Source organism: Phyllostomus discolor, chromosome 7 (assembly GCF_004126475.2).
Source record: "Phyllostomus discolor isolate MPI-MPIP mPhyDis1 chromosome 7, mPhyDis1.pri.v3, whole genome shotgun sequence".
NCBI lineage: Eukaryota > Metazoa > Chordata > Mammalia > Chiroptera > Phyllostomidae > Phyllostomus > Phyllostomus discolor.
The window spans coordinates 91001749-91016120 of NC_040909.2; the positions used below are offsets into that span (position 1 = coordinate 91001749).

Genomic DNA, 14372 nt, shown 5'->3' on the forward strand with positions numbered 1-14372 from the left:
GGTGTTGGGAGAGCTGGACAGCTACTTGCAAAAAAATGATACTGGAGCATCAACTTATACCATATGTACAAATAAATTCAATATTGATAAAAGATTTAAATAAAAATTGTGACACTGTAAAAGTCCTAGAGGAGAACATAGGCAAGAAAATCTCAGAAATTCCACGCAGCCACATTTTCACTGATATGTCCCCTAGAGCAAGGGACATAAAGGAAAGAATAAACAAATGGGACTCATCAAAATAAAAAGCTTCTGCACAGCTAAAGAAAACATTAAAGTGAAAAGAGAATCAACTGTATGGGAAAATATATTTGCCAATGTTCCCTCGGACAAGAGTTTCATCTCCAAAATATATAAAGAACTCACATGACTCCACTTTAAGAAAACAAGCAACCCAATTAAAAAGTGGGCATAGAACTTAGACACTCCTCTAAGGAGGACATACAGAGGGTCCAGAGACATATGAAAAGATGTTCAGTATCACTAGCCATCAGAGAGATGCAAATTAAAACTACAATGAGATACCATTTCACACAAGTCAGAATGGCCATCATAAACAAAGCAACAAACAAGTGTTGTCGAAGTTGTGGAGAAAAGGGAACCCTAGTGAACTGTTGGTGGGATTGCAGACTTGTGCAACCACTATGAAAAACAGGATGGAATTTCCTCAGAAAACTAAAAATGGAATTAGCTTTTTACCCAGTAATACGCTGCGAGGATTATATCCTAAGAACCCTGAAACAGCAATCTACAAGAACCTATGCACCTCTATGTTCACAGTAGCACATTTTACAATATCCAAGTGCTGGAGGCAACCTAAGTGCCCACCAGTAAATGAATGGATCAAAAAACTATGGTACATTTACACAACGGAATTCTATGCAGCAGAGAGAAGGAAGGATCTCCTACCCTTTGCAACAACATGGATGGAACTGGAAAGCATTATGCCAAGTGAAGTAAGTCAGGGGGTGAAAGACAAATACCATATGATCTCACTGTTCACAGGAACCTAGTCAACAAAACAAATAAGCAAGCAAAGTATAGCCAAAGACATTGAAATTGAGAACAGGCTGACAGTGACCAGAGGGAAGAGGGGAGGGGATACTGGGAGAAAAAGTGTGAAGGGTTTATAGAAACAATTATAAAGGACACGTGGATAGTAACAGGGGTGGGAGGGTGGAAGCAGGGGAAGGAGGTGGGGAGAGCTGGGTGATCGGGAGGAGTGAGAGGAAAAGCAGAAAACTATATTTGAACAATAGTAAAAAAATGTTTTAAAAAAAGGAAACATTGTACATAGGAGAATGATGCCTCAGTCCCCCTCAAAGTAGACAACTGGGGACCTCACACAGTTCTTTCAGTCTCCATTTGCTGCCCCACTGTATTTTCCTGAATCTCATTGATGGTCTAAAATCTCTTCCCTTTCAAAGGTGATTTTAGTTTGGGGAAAAGCAGAAGTCGCAAGGTGCCAAGTCTGTGTTGTATAGGGGCTGAGTCACCTGGGTGACTTGATGTTTCAGAAAAAAACTCTACAGGAAATGTGATGCATAAGTGGGTGTGCTGTCATGATAGACCTGCCAATCACCAGTTTTGCATAGCTGTGATCTTCTGAATCATCCAAATAATTTCCTCAGAGGAATGTTCAAGCATAATGCAAAATTTGATGCAGATTTATTAGTACTTGCTCAGTCATTTTGAATGCAACAGCTACACGGCACACATGCTCACTCAAGGGCATCTACTGACTCCACTGACTGGCGCAGTGAAGTTGTCATTGTTCACACACGTGTATTCCAATCCACTCTCCTTGGCTGTCAGGTTACATTCTCATCATATTAGCAATGGTTGGACTATTTTCAGACAGACCTTGTACTCTCCTCTTATGTAGTTAATTTTTGTTAATAACACTACAATTTTTGCTGGCTTGAAAAACATGAACTATGCATTCAAAAAGGATATAGCAAGTACTCAAAAGAAAAGGCAACTCTTAGTTACCCAGGTGATCACTTTGTAAGTTATAGTGATTTCTAAACATTATACTGTATACCTGAAACTAATACAATATTAAATGTCAACTCTAATTGAAAAAAATTCAAAGCCAATTCTTGTCATCATTTTTGTTCTGCCTGCTTCATGCAACTTCTAGTGAACTATGCTCTGTGCTGGATTCTTTAGTTGCCATAGATTACTCATTGAAATGATAAAATAAATTACTTATCTCCTTGCCTTCCACTATAAACTTATTGTTATGTTATTTCAAGTCTATGTCTACAGTTTTTAGGGAATACTTTCCTAAATATCTATTCCCATTTTCATTACTCTGAATCAGGGCCTCAGAAACTCCTTATGTAACTATTTTTAGAGCCTCCTCACTGGTTTTCGTCACCAGTCTCCTCCCTCCAAATTACCTGACATAGAAATGTCAGGGAAATTTTTAGTTCTGAGGATGTCATTTCTCTGCTCAAAAATCTTTTTTGCATTATAATGCGCTATAGAAGAGAATCAAAACCTCTTAACCTGGTATTTTTGATTCTCCAAAATACATTATCAACATCCATACCTGCTTCAACATTACTTAAATAAGAGGCTTCACTATTTACTAATTGTGTATTCTTTGGTAAATTACTATTTCTTCCTCAACCCTAGTATTCTCACCTGGAAAATATATGTTAATAGCACAATAGTACAAAAATAGTATAAAAATAGTGTTAATTGTACTTACCTCACAGAGTTGTGATGATTAAATGAAATAATTTATTTAAAGAATTAGTATGGTGCCTGGCACAATTTAATACATTTTGTTGTTGTTTTTATAGCACATCTAGATGAGTATATAACTAGATATTAATTCATGGAACTTGATATCAGTTGAGTTCTACTCTATAATTTTTAGAAATGGGAACATGAGTCTGCTATAGCACTGGGAATTATGGTTCCTTCACCATTTAGTTCCCATGTATTTCTCATTAGCAATTATTTCCAAATGAAGGGTTATGCCTGCTATGTTTATGGAGCACATTAAAAACTACCATAATTGCTTATCTAACAGGATTATTCATAAAATCCAAATGTCCATCTGGTTGGTGAGTGGGTAAACAAAATATGTTTTATTCATATTTTGTTGCCAGAATACTATTCAGCTATAAAATAATATGAGGTACTGATATATGTTAAAACATAGTTGAAAGTCAAAAACATTATGCCAAATAAATGAAGCCAGATACAAAAGACTCTGTATTATATGATTCTATTTATATGAAATGTCCAAAATAAGCAAATTTATAAACAGAAAGTAGATTAGTGGCTTCTTTGGGCTGTGGGTGGAATGAAAAATGACTGCAAATGGGAACAAAGAGTCTTTTTGGGTTGATGGAAATATGTATGTGTGTAGTTCTGTGTCATTGTATCACATGTGTAACCACCACCACTACAGTTAAGATACAGAACTGTTCAATCACCACAAAGATCTCTCTTGGGTTACACCTTTACAGGCACAAACATCACTGCCCCACACCATCTGTAACCCCTAACAACCTCCAATCTGTTCCCTGTCTCTGTACTCTTGTCACTTCAATATTTTATATAAATTAAATCATATAGTAGGAAACCATTTATATTTAATGTAATTATTGATATCTTAGGGCTTAAGTCTGCCATATTATTTTTTATTTTCTCTTCTCACTCTTTTTCTTCAATCCTCATCTGAAGATATGTTTACTGATCTTTAGGGAGAGAGAAAGGGGAGCGGACATAGAGAAAGAGAGAGAGAGAGAGAGAGAGAGAGAGAGAGAGAGAGAGAGAGAGATTGGCTGCTTCCTATATGCTCACCCTGATGAAGATCAAAACCACTAACCCAGACATATGCTCTGACCAATTGAGCCCACAAACTTTTGGTGCACAGAGTGGCACTCCAACAAACTGAGCTACCTGACCAGGGACTTTGTTTTTGTTTTTGCTTCTCTGTTTCCTCCCTCATTCTTTTCTGTACCATACTTGAACAGTTTTTTAGCATTCCATTTTGATTTATCTACATTGTTTTGGAGCATATCTCTTTGTGTATGTTAGTGGTTGCTCTAATTATTTGTTATGCATGCACAATTGTCACTTTACTAACAGATATTTTACTATTATAAGTGAGGAAGCTTAGCTCTCCTTAAACTCCCCCATTTATAATGTTCTAATATTTCCTCTACACAAATTGAGAACCATGTAAGACAATACTGTATGTATTGCTTCAACTGTCAAACATAATTTAGAAAATTCAAGAGGAGAAAAGTCTACATTATTTATTCATTTTTTGGTCTCTCTCTTGCTCTTTCCTTTTTCTGATATTCTAATAGTTTTTTTTTTAATAATTTCCTTTGTCAATTCTTGTAGAGCAAGTCTGTTGGTGACAAATTCTTTCTTTCATTTGAGCATGTCTTGGTTACTCTTTATTGTGTAAGGATATTTTCCCTGGATATAGAATTCTAGTTGACAGTTCTCTTATTTTAGTTCTTGAAAAATGGTTGCAACTACTTTCTGGACTCTTTGGTTTCTAATGAGAAATCTGCTGTAATTTGAATTGTTTTTCATCTTGTAAGTGTTAAAGAGAAAATCACAGGCCCAAAATGAGATCACTAGTGCTAAAACCCATGATACAAAACCTAGATTTAACAGCAAACCTAATTGCAGTTTCAACCTCTTCCTTTCTGGTGGTGCATGGGGTTTTTTACATCTTTGGTAAATTAACCAGTCATTCTGGAATTTTCTGGTCAGCACTAATGAGGTAATCTGCCCCATGGGTTCTCTCTACCCTCCAGAGGAAGGAGAAGCAATCTACATTATAGAGTTCTCCTTTTTCCCTTCACCACCTCCCACAGCAAAAAAAAAAAAAAAAAAATGTCCTGGGCTAAAATAATTTTTTAAAATTAGTTCATTCTTGTTCAAGTACAGTTGTGTGCATATTCCCCCATAACTCCTCTCCCACCCCAGCAATCCCCACATCCCTTCCCTGGTTCACATCCCCTTGGTTTTGTCCATGTGTCCTTTTTTTTAAAAGCCAATTTGCCTTTACTTCTTCAAAATTATTTTAAATATACAATAAGAACATACTTTATATAAAATATCTAGAGTTTTGGCTTATAATAACTTTTATATCACATGACTAATATTGTATCAAATTTGCAAACAGAAAATAAAGATATATTTCTGCAAGATCTGCAAGCAAAGACAAAATATTACTAGTGGTTACATCTGAGCTATGGGATGATACATAATTGATCTTTTTCTTTTTCAAATTTTCCCCATTGTAGTAAGAAATATTTTTATTTTTATTATTTTTAAAATTATTTTATTGTTGTTCGAGTAAAGTTGTCTGCATTTATCCCCTACTACTCCCCCGACCCTAGCCATCCCCACCTCCCTCCCCTGATTCTGCCCCCACCTTTGTTTTTTCCATGTATCCTTTATAGTTGTTCCTGAAAACCCTTTCCCCCCATTATCCCCTCCCACCTCCCCTCTGGTTACTGTCAGATTGTTCTTAATTTCAATGTCTCTGGTTATATTTTGCTTGCTTGTTTGTGTTGATTAGGTTCCACTTAAAGGTGAGAATGTATAGTATTTGTCTTTCACTACCTGGCTTATTTCACTTAGCACAATGCTCTCCAGTTCCTTCCAGGCCATCGCAAACAATAGGAGCTCCTTCTTTCTTTCTGCTGCATAATATTCCATTGGGTAAATGCACCATTGCTGGGCTGCAATATATATTGCTAAATAACTTCCTTGTCCCATTTTCCTTCCTTTAAAAATCTTTGATTTTGTACAGTTCCTCAGCCTTCCCTTCTAGGTGCTAGATGGGGTAAATTTTGATTCATAAACCATTTAATAAAGGCAATTAGATCTTCACATTTACTCCATGAAATTTTGTTTCTAACATAAGTAATGTGTCATTTCTCTCTGATTATTTTTAAAATATTGTTTTTGTCTTTATCTTTCTGAAGTTTGAATATAATGTGTCTTGGTGTGAATTCCTTGGGGTTTATTGTCCTTGGGATTCAATTAGCTTGAAGCTGTAGTTTCCCTTTTGCAAAATTTGGGAAATTTTCAACCATTATTTCTGGGAATATTTATTAAGTCCTCCCCCACTCCCCCGCTTTCTCTTTTCTTTCTGCATTCTGATGACCTAAAATGTTAGCTCTTTTGGTATAGAGATCCATGAAGTTCTGTTTATTTTTTAATCTATTCTTCTCTGTTATTTAGATTGGGTAATTTCAATTCTTTTATCTTAAGGTTCACTGATTCTTTCTTCTGTCTTCACTATTATGCTGTTGAGACCATCTATTGGCTTCCTAAATTTCAATTATGTTTTTTCAGTTCTAAGATTTCCATTTGTCTCTTTCTATCTTCTAGATCTTCTATTGTTTTATATCTTCTATTGTTTTTAGCTTACTAAATGACCCCTTTCTTAGACCTTTGGCTAGAAATAGCTGACTTATGTTGGGGCATTTTTTTTCCATCCTACTGGTGTTTCTGCATTGCTAGCTTCTCCAGTACTCAATTTGGGATGAGTTAGGCAAAAAGAAAATCTGGATAATACATTACTGTATCATTCCTTGGTTTCTGAGATCCAGGGCCCTTCTGTTTCCTTCTCTGTATCTTTCAGAGTATTTGCTTTATCTATAATGTTCAAGGTTTTAGTACATACTTAGCAAGAGGAATATGAAGTGGTCTACTCCATCTTGATCTGGAATATAAATTATTATCAATTAATCTGACCTTATGTTTTGCTATTGATTTTCATGACCTTTAAGTAATGCATAATAACAAAACAAGTAAGTAATGGGGTTTATTAAAATATGTCACCCTTACAATAAAAAGTTAAGTTTTGAAATTCTACCATAAATAAGCAAGGTAAACAGAAAGAAAATTAAAAGTATTTGCAACATGTGTATGTGTAATTTCTTTCTTACATAAAGAAATGATACCACCAAAGACTTATATATAAATGTTCACAGAAGTGTTACCCATAAGAACCACAATCAGAAAACAAACCAAATGCCCTTCAACCAGTGAATAAATAAATAAACAAAACAAAATAAAATTTAAAAGTCCATAAAATGGATTCATATTTGGCAATAACAAGGAATGAAGTACTGATTCATGGTACAACATGGATGAAGTTAAAAAATGGTGCTAAGTGAAAGAAGGTAGTAACATATATTACACATATTACCACATATTACATGATTCCATTTACATGAAATGTCCAGAACAGGCAAATCCATAGGGATTGAATACAGATTCCTGATTGTTTAGAGCTGGTGTCAGGATGGTGGGATGGGAACAAAATTTCTGTGGTGCACTAAAGTTAGAGTGTTCTAAATGTTTTAAAATTATATTATGGTGATATATATTGTATATATATACATGGTGATATATATATATAAACCATAAAATTATATGGTTTTCAAAACCCTATAAATATTTCATTGAATCACTTTAAACTGGATAATTTTATGGCATGTAAATTATACACTAATACAGCCATAGGTGATCATGGTGGGATGTCAAACATGTAGGATGTCCTGAAACATGTAGGAACATGTTGTGCCTTCTGTTTTATTAACAGTCTAGACTATTAGACTAGAAATGTTCTAGACTATTATTTATGCTTTTCTAATGAGAGGTTAAATAATTTGAAAGAATAGACAAGATAGTTTTGAATATACACTGACAATGATTTCATTTATATCAAATGTTGAAAATAGGCAAATACTATTAAAATGCTAAAAAATAGAGGGAATGCAGTGAAAATTAGAAAGTTTTAAATATAGTTAGTATCCTCATAAAAATACTACAACTACAACAATCTGTGGAAACTAAAATCTTTTATAGTTATTACTTCTTCCAAGTATCATTTCATACCATAACATTCTGGTTAGTAAAGTGTATTTGGGCTGAGTTTATCTCCTTGTTAGGCCCTAAGCACCATGAGGACAGAAGTTGGGCCTGTCTTGTCTATTGTCACAGGGTACAGATCAGGCTTTTTTGACTGGCCTCACAAGACATTAGAGTGCAATCAGGCATGCTGAGGCATGGGGAGAGCTCTGCATTTGGGGCTGGAAACACCCAGGTTGAGTAGTTCTGGGTAAAGCAGTAAGCTATGATGGGTATATGTCAGGGAAAATCAAGGGTACAGATGAAGGAATGGTTTCATAACATTAGATCATAGCAGATCAATGTTGTACAGTGTGAGACAGCCTAAATTGCATGCAGTATTCAGTCTATATATTTACAATATAGGCTTGGTGTCAATTTACACTTGTAACCCCAAACCTGCAACAGATCTTCAGTGCATTCTGCAAGCCCCAACACCTCTTTGTCCAGTCACTCCTCCACTCCACTGAGTGAACACCTCCTCTTTTCTCAGATTCATAGTACTTCCTCCTCCTCACTTGCACCCTCTGTAGATAGTCTTTCATCTGAGGTTGCTGAGAACGGAAAAGTACTCAGAATGGAAGGTCACCTCCACTTTCCTATCTACATCCTTTCCTGTTACTAGGGATGACCTTCTATGTAATCCCTTCTTAGGGTCTATACCTCCGTTGTGTACTAGATCCCATGCCCTTGGGACACTGATCCAGCAATTCTTTCATCTCTTACTTGCAGCATTAAAATTTCCCTTTTGACTGAACCATTCTTATCAGCATGTGCACACATATTATACTTACCTAATATTAAATAGAAAAACCAAACAAACCAAAACTATCAAAAAAATTACCTCCCATTGTGGCTCTGCTCCCTTTCTTTTCAGTTTTCTTTTTCTCTTACCCTGGTGAGGTTTATATTCCCATTGTCCCATGAAAATGGCTTTTGTCAAGGTTACTGATAACACATTGCTAAAGCCCATGCTTCTTACTTGACATAGTTTATCACTACCTCCTTTTCGAAACACTTATTTCTCTTGGCTTCCAGGTCACCACTGTGTTGATACTACTTTTCCTCACATACTTCTTTACAGGTTCCTCCTTATCTCTGTGTTTGTTACACTTTGGAATGCTGTAGACTCTTATTTTGGATGTTTCTCTCTTCTGCTTACATGCACTTCTTAGAAATTCTCATCCAGACTTTTACCCAGGCTTTAAATAGAATCAGTATGTCAGTGACTCTCAGATTTATCCCTTCAGCTATATCCAATCCACATGTAATCCATTGGCAAACACAGCCAGCACTACAGTGGAAATGTCCAAAATCTTACTATTCCTACCACCTCCACAGCAGCCATCTTATCCTGTGTCATCCTCACCTTTTGTTGGGATTATTATAATACTTTCTTAATCTCTTTATCAGTATTTCCCTTAAAAAAGATTTTATTTATTTATTTATTTTTCCAGAGAGGAGAAGAGGAGGAGAAGGAGAGAAACATCAATGTATGTTTGTGTCTTGCATACCCCCTACTGGGGACCTGGCCTGCAACCCAGGCATGTGCCCTGAGTGGGAATCAAATTGGTGACCCTTTGGTTCACAGACCCATGCTCAGTCCACTGAGCTACACCAGCCAGGACTAGTATTTCTTTTTTTTTTTTTATTGTTGTTCAGTTACAGTTGTCCTCATTTATTCCTGTTGCTCTCCCCTTGCATTTCTTTTTAACAATCTAATTTGAATTTGTCAACATAATTTCAATAGCATATCAAATTTCTCCATCCCTATACAGTTCTGTTTTTTCCTTTTCCTGTTATTAGTATCACAAATTAAGGCCTTATACACTGTATGTACAGTGACATTAATACTTTTTATGCCTTTTCAAGTCATGTAAAAAACAAAAACTGGGGTTTTGAACAAAAAACATAATAACTCTAGTTTTTATAAATTACCCATTTACCTTTACCTGAAGGTATTTACCTTTACCAGAGACCTTTATTTCCTCATACTGATTACTTCACTTCATTGGGTAGTGTCTCATATTCTTTCATTTCTATGCTAAGGATTCCTTTTATAATTTCTTACAGAGCAGGTCTAGTGGTAATGAATTACCTAAATTTTTATTTAACTGGTAATGTCCTAATTTCTCCATTATTTTATGAAAGACAGTTTTACCTGATATAGAAGTCTTGACTGAAATTTTTTTTTTTGCTTTCAGCACTTTGAATGTATCACCATGCCTTCTGGCCTCCAAAGTTTCTGATGAGAAATCAGATGACAATCTTAGTAAGGATTTCTGTATTTGAAAAATTGCATCTCTATAATTGCTTTCAAGATTCTCTTTGGCTACTGACACTTTGATTACAATGTGTCTTGGTGCAGGTCTCTTTAAGTTTATGTTATATGGAACTCGTTGATCATCTTGAATTTATAGATTCATGTATTTCATCTAAGGAAGTTTTCAGCCATTATTTCTTCTAATAATTTTCCCTTTCTCTTGCTGTCTATTTCCTCCTGAGTCTCTCACAATGCATATATTTGTAGCTGGATGTCCCACAGATCCCTCAGGCTCTGTTCACTTTTCTTCTTCTTTTTTTTTCTGTTTCTCAGACCCAATAATTTTAATTGCTCTGTCTTCAAGTTCTACTGATTCTTTTTTTTTTTGCCTGTTCAAATCAGTTTTTGAACCACTCTAGTGAATTTTTGATGTCTGTTATTTTGTTTTTCAACTCCAAAATTTCTTTTTAGTTCCTCTAAGTATTTTCTCTTTATTGGTATTCTAATTTTCATACATTAATTTATCGTGTTTGCTAATGTGTTCCTTTAGCACTTTGAGCATCTTTAATATAGTTGTTCTAAAGTCTGTCTAGTATCGGCTTCTGCAGGGACAGCTTCTGTTGATAGATTTTGTTCTTTTGAGTGAACAATACTTTCCTTTTTCTTTAAGTGTCTTGTGAATTTTTTTTGAAAACTGGACCTTTGAGTCTTATGTTATAACATCTGGATATCAAATTATCTACCTTCTCTAGGGTTTGTGGGTTTTCTTTTAAATTGTTATACATTGTCTCAGCCAAAGATCAGACTGTGTGAAAACTTAAGATCTTTTCAGGTTTTGCTTGGCTTGTGTCTTTCCTTGGTCATGCAAAGTGGCTTTCTAAATTCTCCCACATGCACAGTTGCTTTGGAATATTCTAGTCTTTAAATGCATGTTCCCAAAAGGAAAAAAAAAGAAAAGAAAAAAAAACTGTTGTATCTTTAAATCTCACTAGCCACTTCAGCCAGTGTATGTTGCAACAATGGCTGTCCACCTCTATATTCACCTCCATGATCAGAAACGGTAATCAGCAATCATATCACAGAACCCCAATATTTAAAGAACAAGATCATTACTGCCCACGCTGGCTCCCACACACTGTTCCATAAATTTAGGCTATTGTCCCCACAGCTACCTGCTGCAGCAGTGGGGGATGAGAGATGGGTAGACACTGTCATGCTAATGGCTGAAAATTAACTACAGTTTAACAGCCAAGCCTTCTTGTGGAAGCTGAAAGCATTCCAATAGACTCCAGAGTTCCAAAAATAGTCACTTCACACAGTTTCCATCAGTGCAATTATTGTCCAAATGTCCAGATTCCTAGCACTTTCTACTACACCATTTTCTTCTTGTGTCTACTTATTTTTAACTTCAATTTATAACACAATATCCAGCACATCTTGCTTTGAAATGTAAGTCAGTTCACTACTTATCTTCTCAAAACCCTCCTTTGGCTTTTTATCTTACTTAAAATCAAAGTCTTTAACAAGGGGTATAAGGCCCTTCATAATTTGGTACCTTGCCACCCTAGCCACACTGACATCCAAACTTTTAACATTTGCACTTCATTTTGAAGCTGGTTATGATTCCATTCATGCCTATTGCTATCCTGTAAACATAATTTCTTTACTGATTCAATAGCCATGTCTTTGTGTACATACTGATAATTATAAATGGAGGGTTATGTCAAAATTAAACACTATTGTTTCTCTTATCTACTGCTCCCTTCCACCTTCCTTCCTTCTGTCTTTTCCCCTTTGTTCTGTGCTTCTCTCTCTCCTCATTCCTTCCTCCCCCCTCCTTTCCTTCCTTTCTCATTCTCTTTCTTGTTAATAAGTGACTTGTTACGAAGTCGATATTTGTGCAACAAAATGTGCAATTTCATAATTATTTTCCTTTGTGATCTGTTCGGTTACAATGTTCAGGAACAAATATTTCAACCTGAACATTTTTTCCTGAAGGTCTCCTTACCTTGTTTTTGTGGTTCAGAGCTGACGCAGGAAACCTAGAAAGAAATCCGGTTAAGGGAGGTATCTTCAAATCAGATTAGGCTACAGGTAGCCATTACAGATAGCAGGTGTCATCCAAGGATTTCATGTGTGGAAAGTCCTAAAACATGTTCGAATCTCATCATGATTAAACAAAGCAGTGGAAGAGTGCTGTGTATGCAGAAGTATAAAATTACTTCACTTCCCTTGTGGTGCCTCTCTCATTTGTCTTGTGTTATCCTGAGAAGCAAAATTGTTTACATTTCCAGCCATTTTCATAAGAACTACTCTGATGAGGTAATAGGGAGTGCTTAAATTAAAAACAAAAAGGCTCAAGTCCTTTTCTTTTTTAATGACTACTATTAGCAAATATTAACTCAGAATTACTGATCAAAGAATGATGAAATGTCAAACCACTTCATTTTTGGCAGCATAACTATTTTTCCTCCTTAACACAAATAAGTGAAGACTTAAAGCTATTTGGGAGAGAACTCTTTATCAATTGGCAAAGTGTTTTGTCCTGAGGATGACACTAGGTAAGGAAGATAATACAAGGGAAAGTAATTAGGTAGATTTCAGAACTGTGGAGCATGCATGCTAGGAACTGATTTATTTCTGGCTGTGGTCCCCTTTAAGGTGAATCCTGTCTGGTGATTAGCATCACACTGAATTAAATTAATTGGCTGCACTTAATCCCTGAGTGGATACACTGACAATAAATAGAGAAACATTAGTTTCTTTGCACAAAATGAGCAGGTTACATATTCAGTAACCTTCATGTGAATCATCCAAACAACTTCAAACACTTTTTTTAAATAAGGATATTTCAAGTCTGGTAAGTACAAAATTATTTAAAATATTTTTTAAAAAATAATTGATATTCAGGTAGTTATACTTTATTTTCCATTGTATGTCTACATTGCATACTTGTGCTCTATCTTTAATTATTAGAAAAAGAAGAAATATTTCTAATAATTATTGTCTCTTATACAAATATGTCACAAACTTTCACAGTATACTGAAACTGAAGTAGGAGGGAATATCAGTGTCAGAAAATGAAGAAATTCTGGTGCATTCAAATATGAGTAAAGTTTTTTTCTGATTATAAATGCAATATTTACTGATTAGAGAAATCTATGCAATAAATTAAAGAAGGAAGCTGCTTGTAATTCAACAATGCTGTGACTACCATAGAGGATAATTGGAGTATTTCCCTTCTGAAACTGCAGCCCTCAGTCCCACCTCATAGTTATGATAATCTGTAAAATGAACTAATTTTTCTTACAATAAATCTCTGAATTGCCACACAACTAACACTATGAATATACCATTTTTTCCTATTTAGTTTTCTGTCATTCTTCCCTCTGATTTTCCCAAATTCCTACTTCATGGTAGAAAATTAAATTTAAAATACAATTAGTGAAATGATGTTTGACCATACTGTAAGTTTGTGATTTGTTTTGTCAAATGAGTAGTGGAGAAAAGGTACATCTCTCTTGGTAAAGGCAACTACTACATTCAACTCAGAGCAGCACAGATAATTGAGAGCAAACACAACACAGATAAGCATAGTTGTGATTGAACCTAGGGAACCAAAGGGTGTTGAAAAAATCTGCTTAATCTTAAGAAGCAATGCAAGTATTCACGATAGTTCCATGGTCTAACTTGAAGCACTGAAAAAAGTGCAGAGAAGAGAAGATGTTGGTAGCAAGCTATCAAATCATTAGAAGCAGATTTCAATACAAGTTGGGCTGGAGGCAAGACAGTTTGTTAACTAGGTCCTTTGTTACTTCTAGGTAAATCAGTGGTGAGGAAAGTGATAGGCTTTCAGTTCTACAGTTTCCCTTGTACCTCTTTCCCTTCTATATCCACTTCTCTTTCAGCCTAACCTGCTGGGAGAATTAGACTGATTTAGGCTCCTGAGATTTTGTTTGTTCCCAAGATAGCCCCTCAGTGTATTACTGCCTTATCCCGATGTCACAGGAGATAGAATAAACCTTATAATTTAAAACATATGTAAAGAAACATTTTTAAATCTCCATCCAAATTCTGATTAGCTTTTAAGGCTGATTAAAAAAGGTGCACAACTAAGTCAGGGTAACAAAATGTTGTGGGAGGCTGGTAGGTCTGTTTCGTGAAAAGGAACACTACTGTCAAGACTTACTAACCA

The 14372-nt window shown here is 35.4% G+C and overlaps 1 protein-coding gene across 1 annotated transcript in view; it reads left to right on the forward strand.

The window, feature by feature from the left end:
* The first annotated feature begins 12882 nt into the window (after positions 1 to 12882).
* Positions 12883 to 14372, forward strand: part of RP1 (RP1 axonemal microtubule associated) — a 310652-nt gene continuing 309162 nt past the window's right edge. The window contains 1 exon segment of the mRNA XM_036031115.1: positions 12883 to 13037. The gene's annotated coding sequence lies outside the window, so the exon portion shown is untranslated.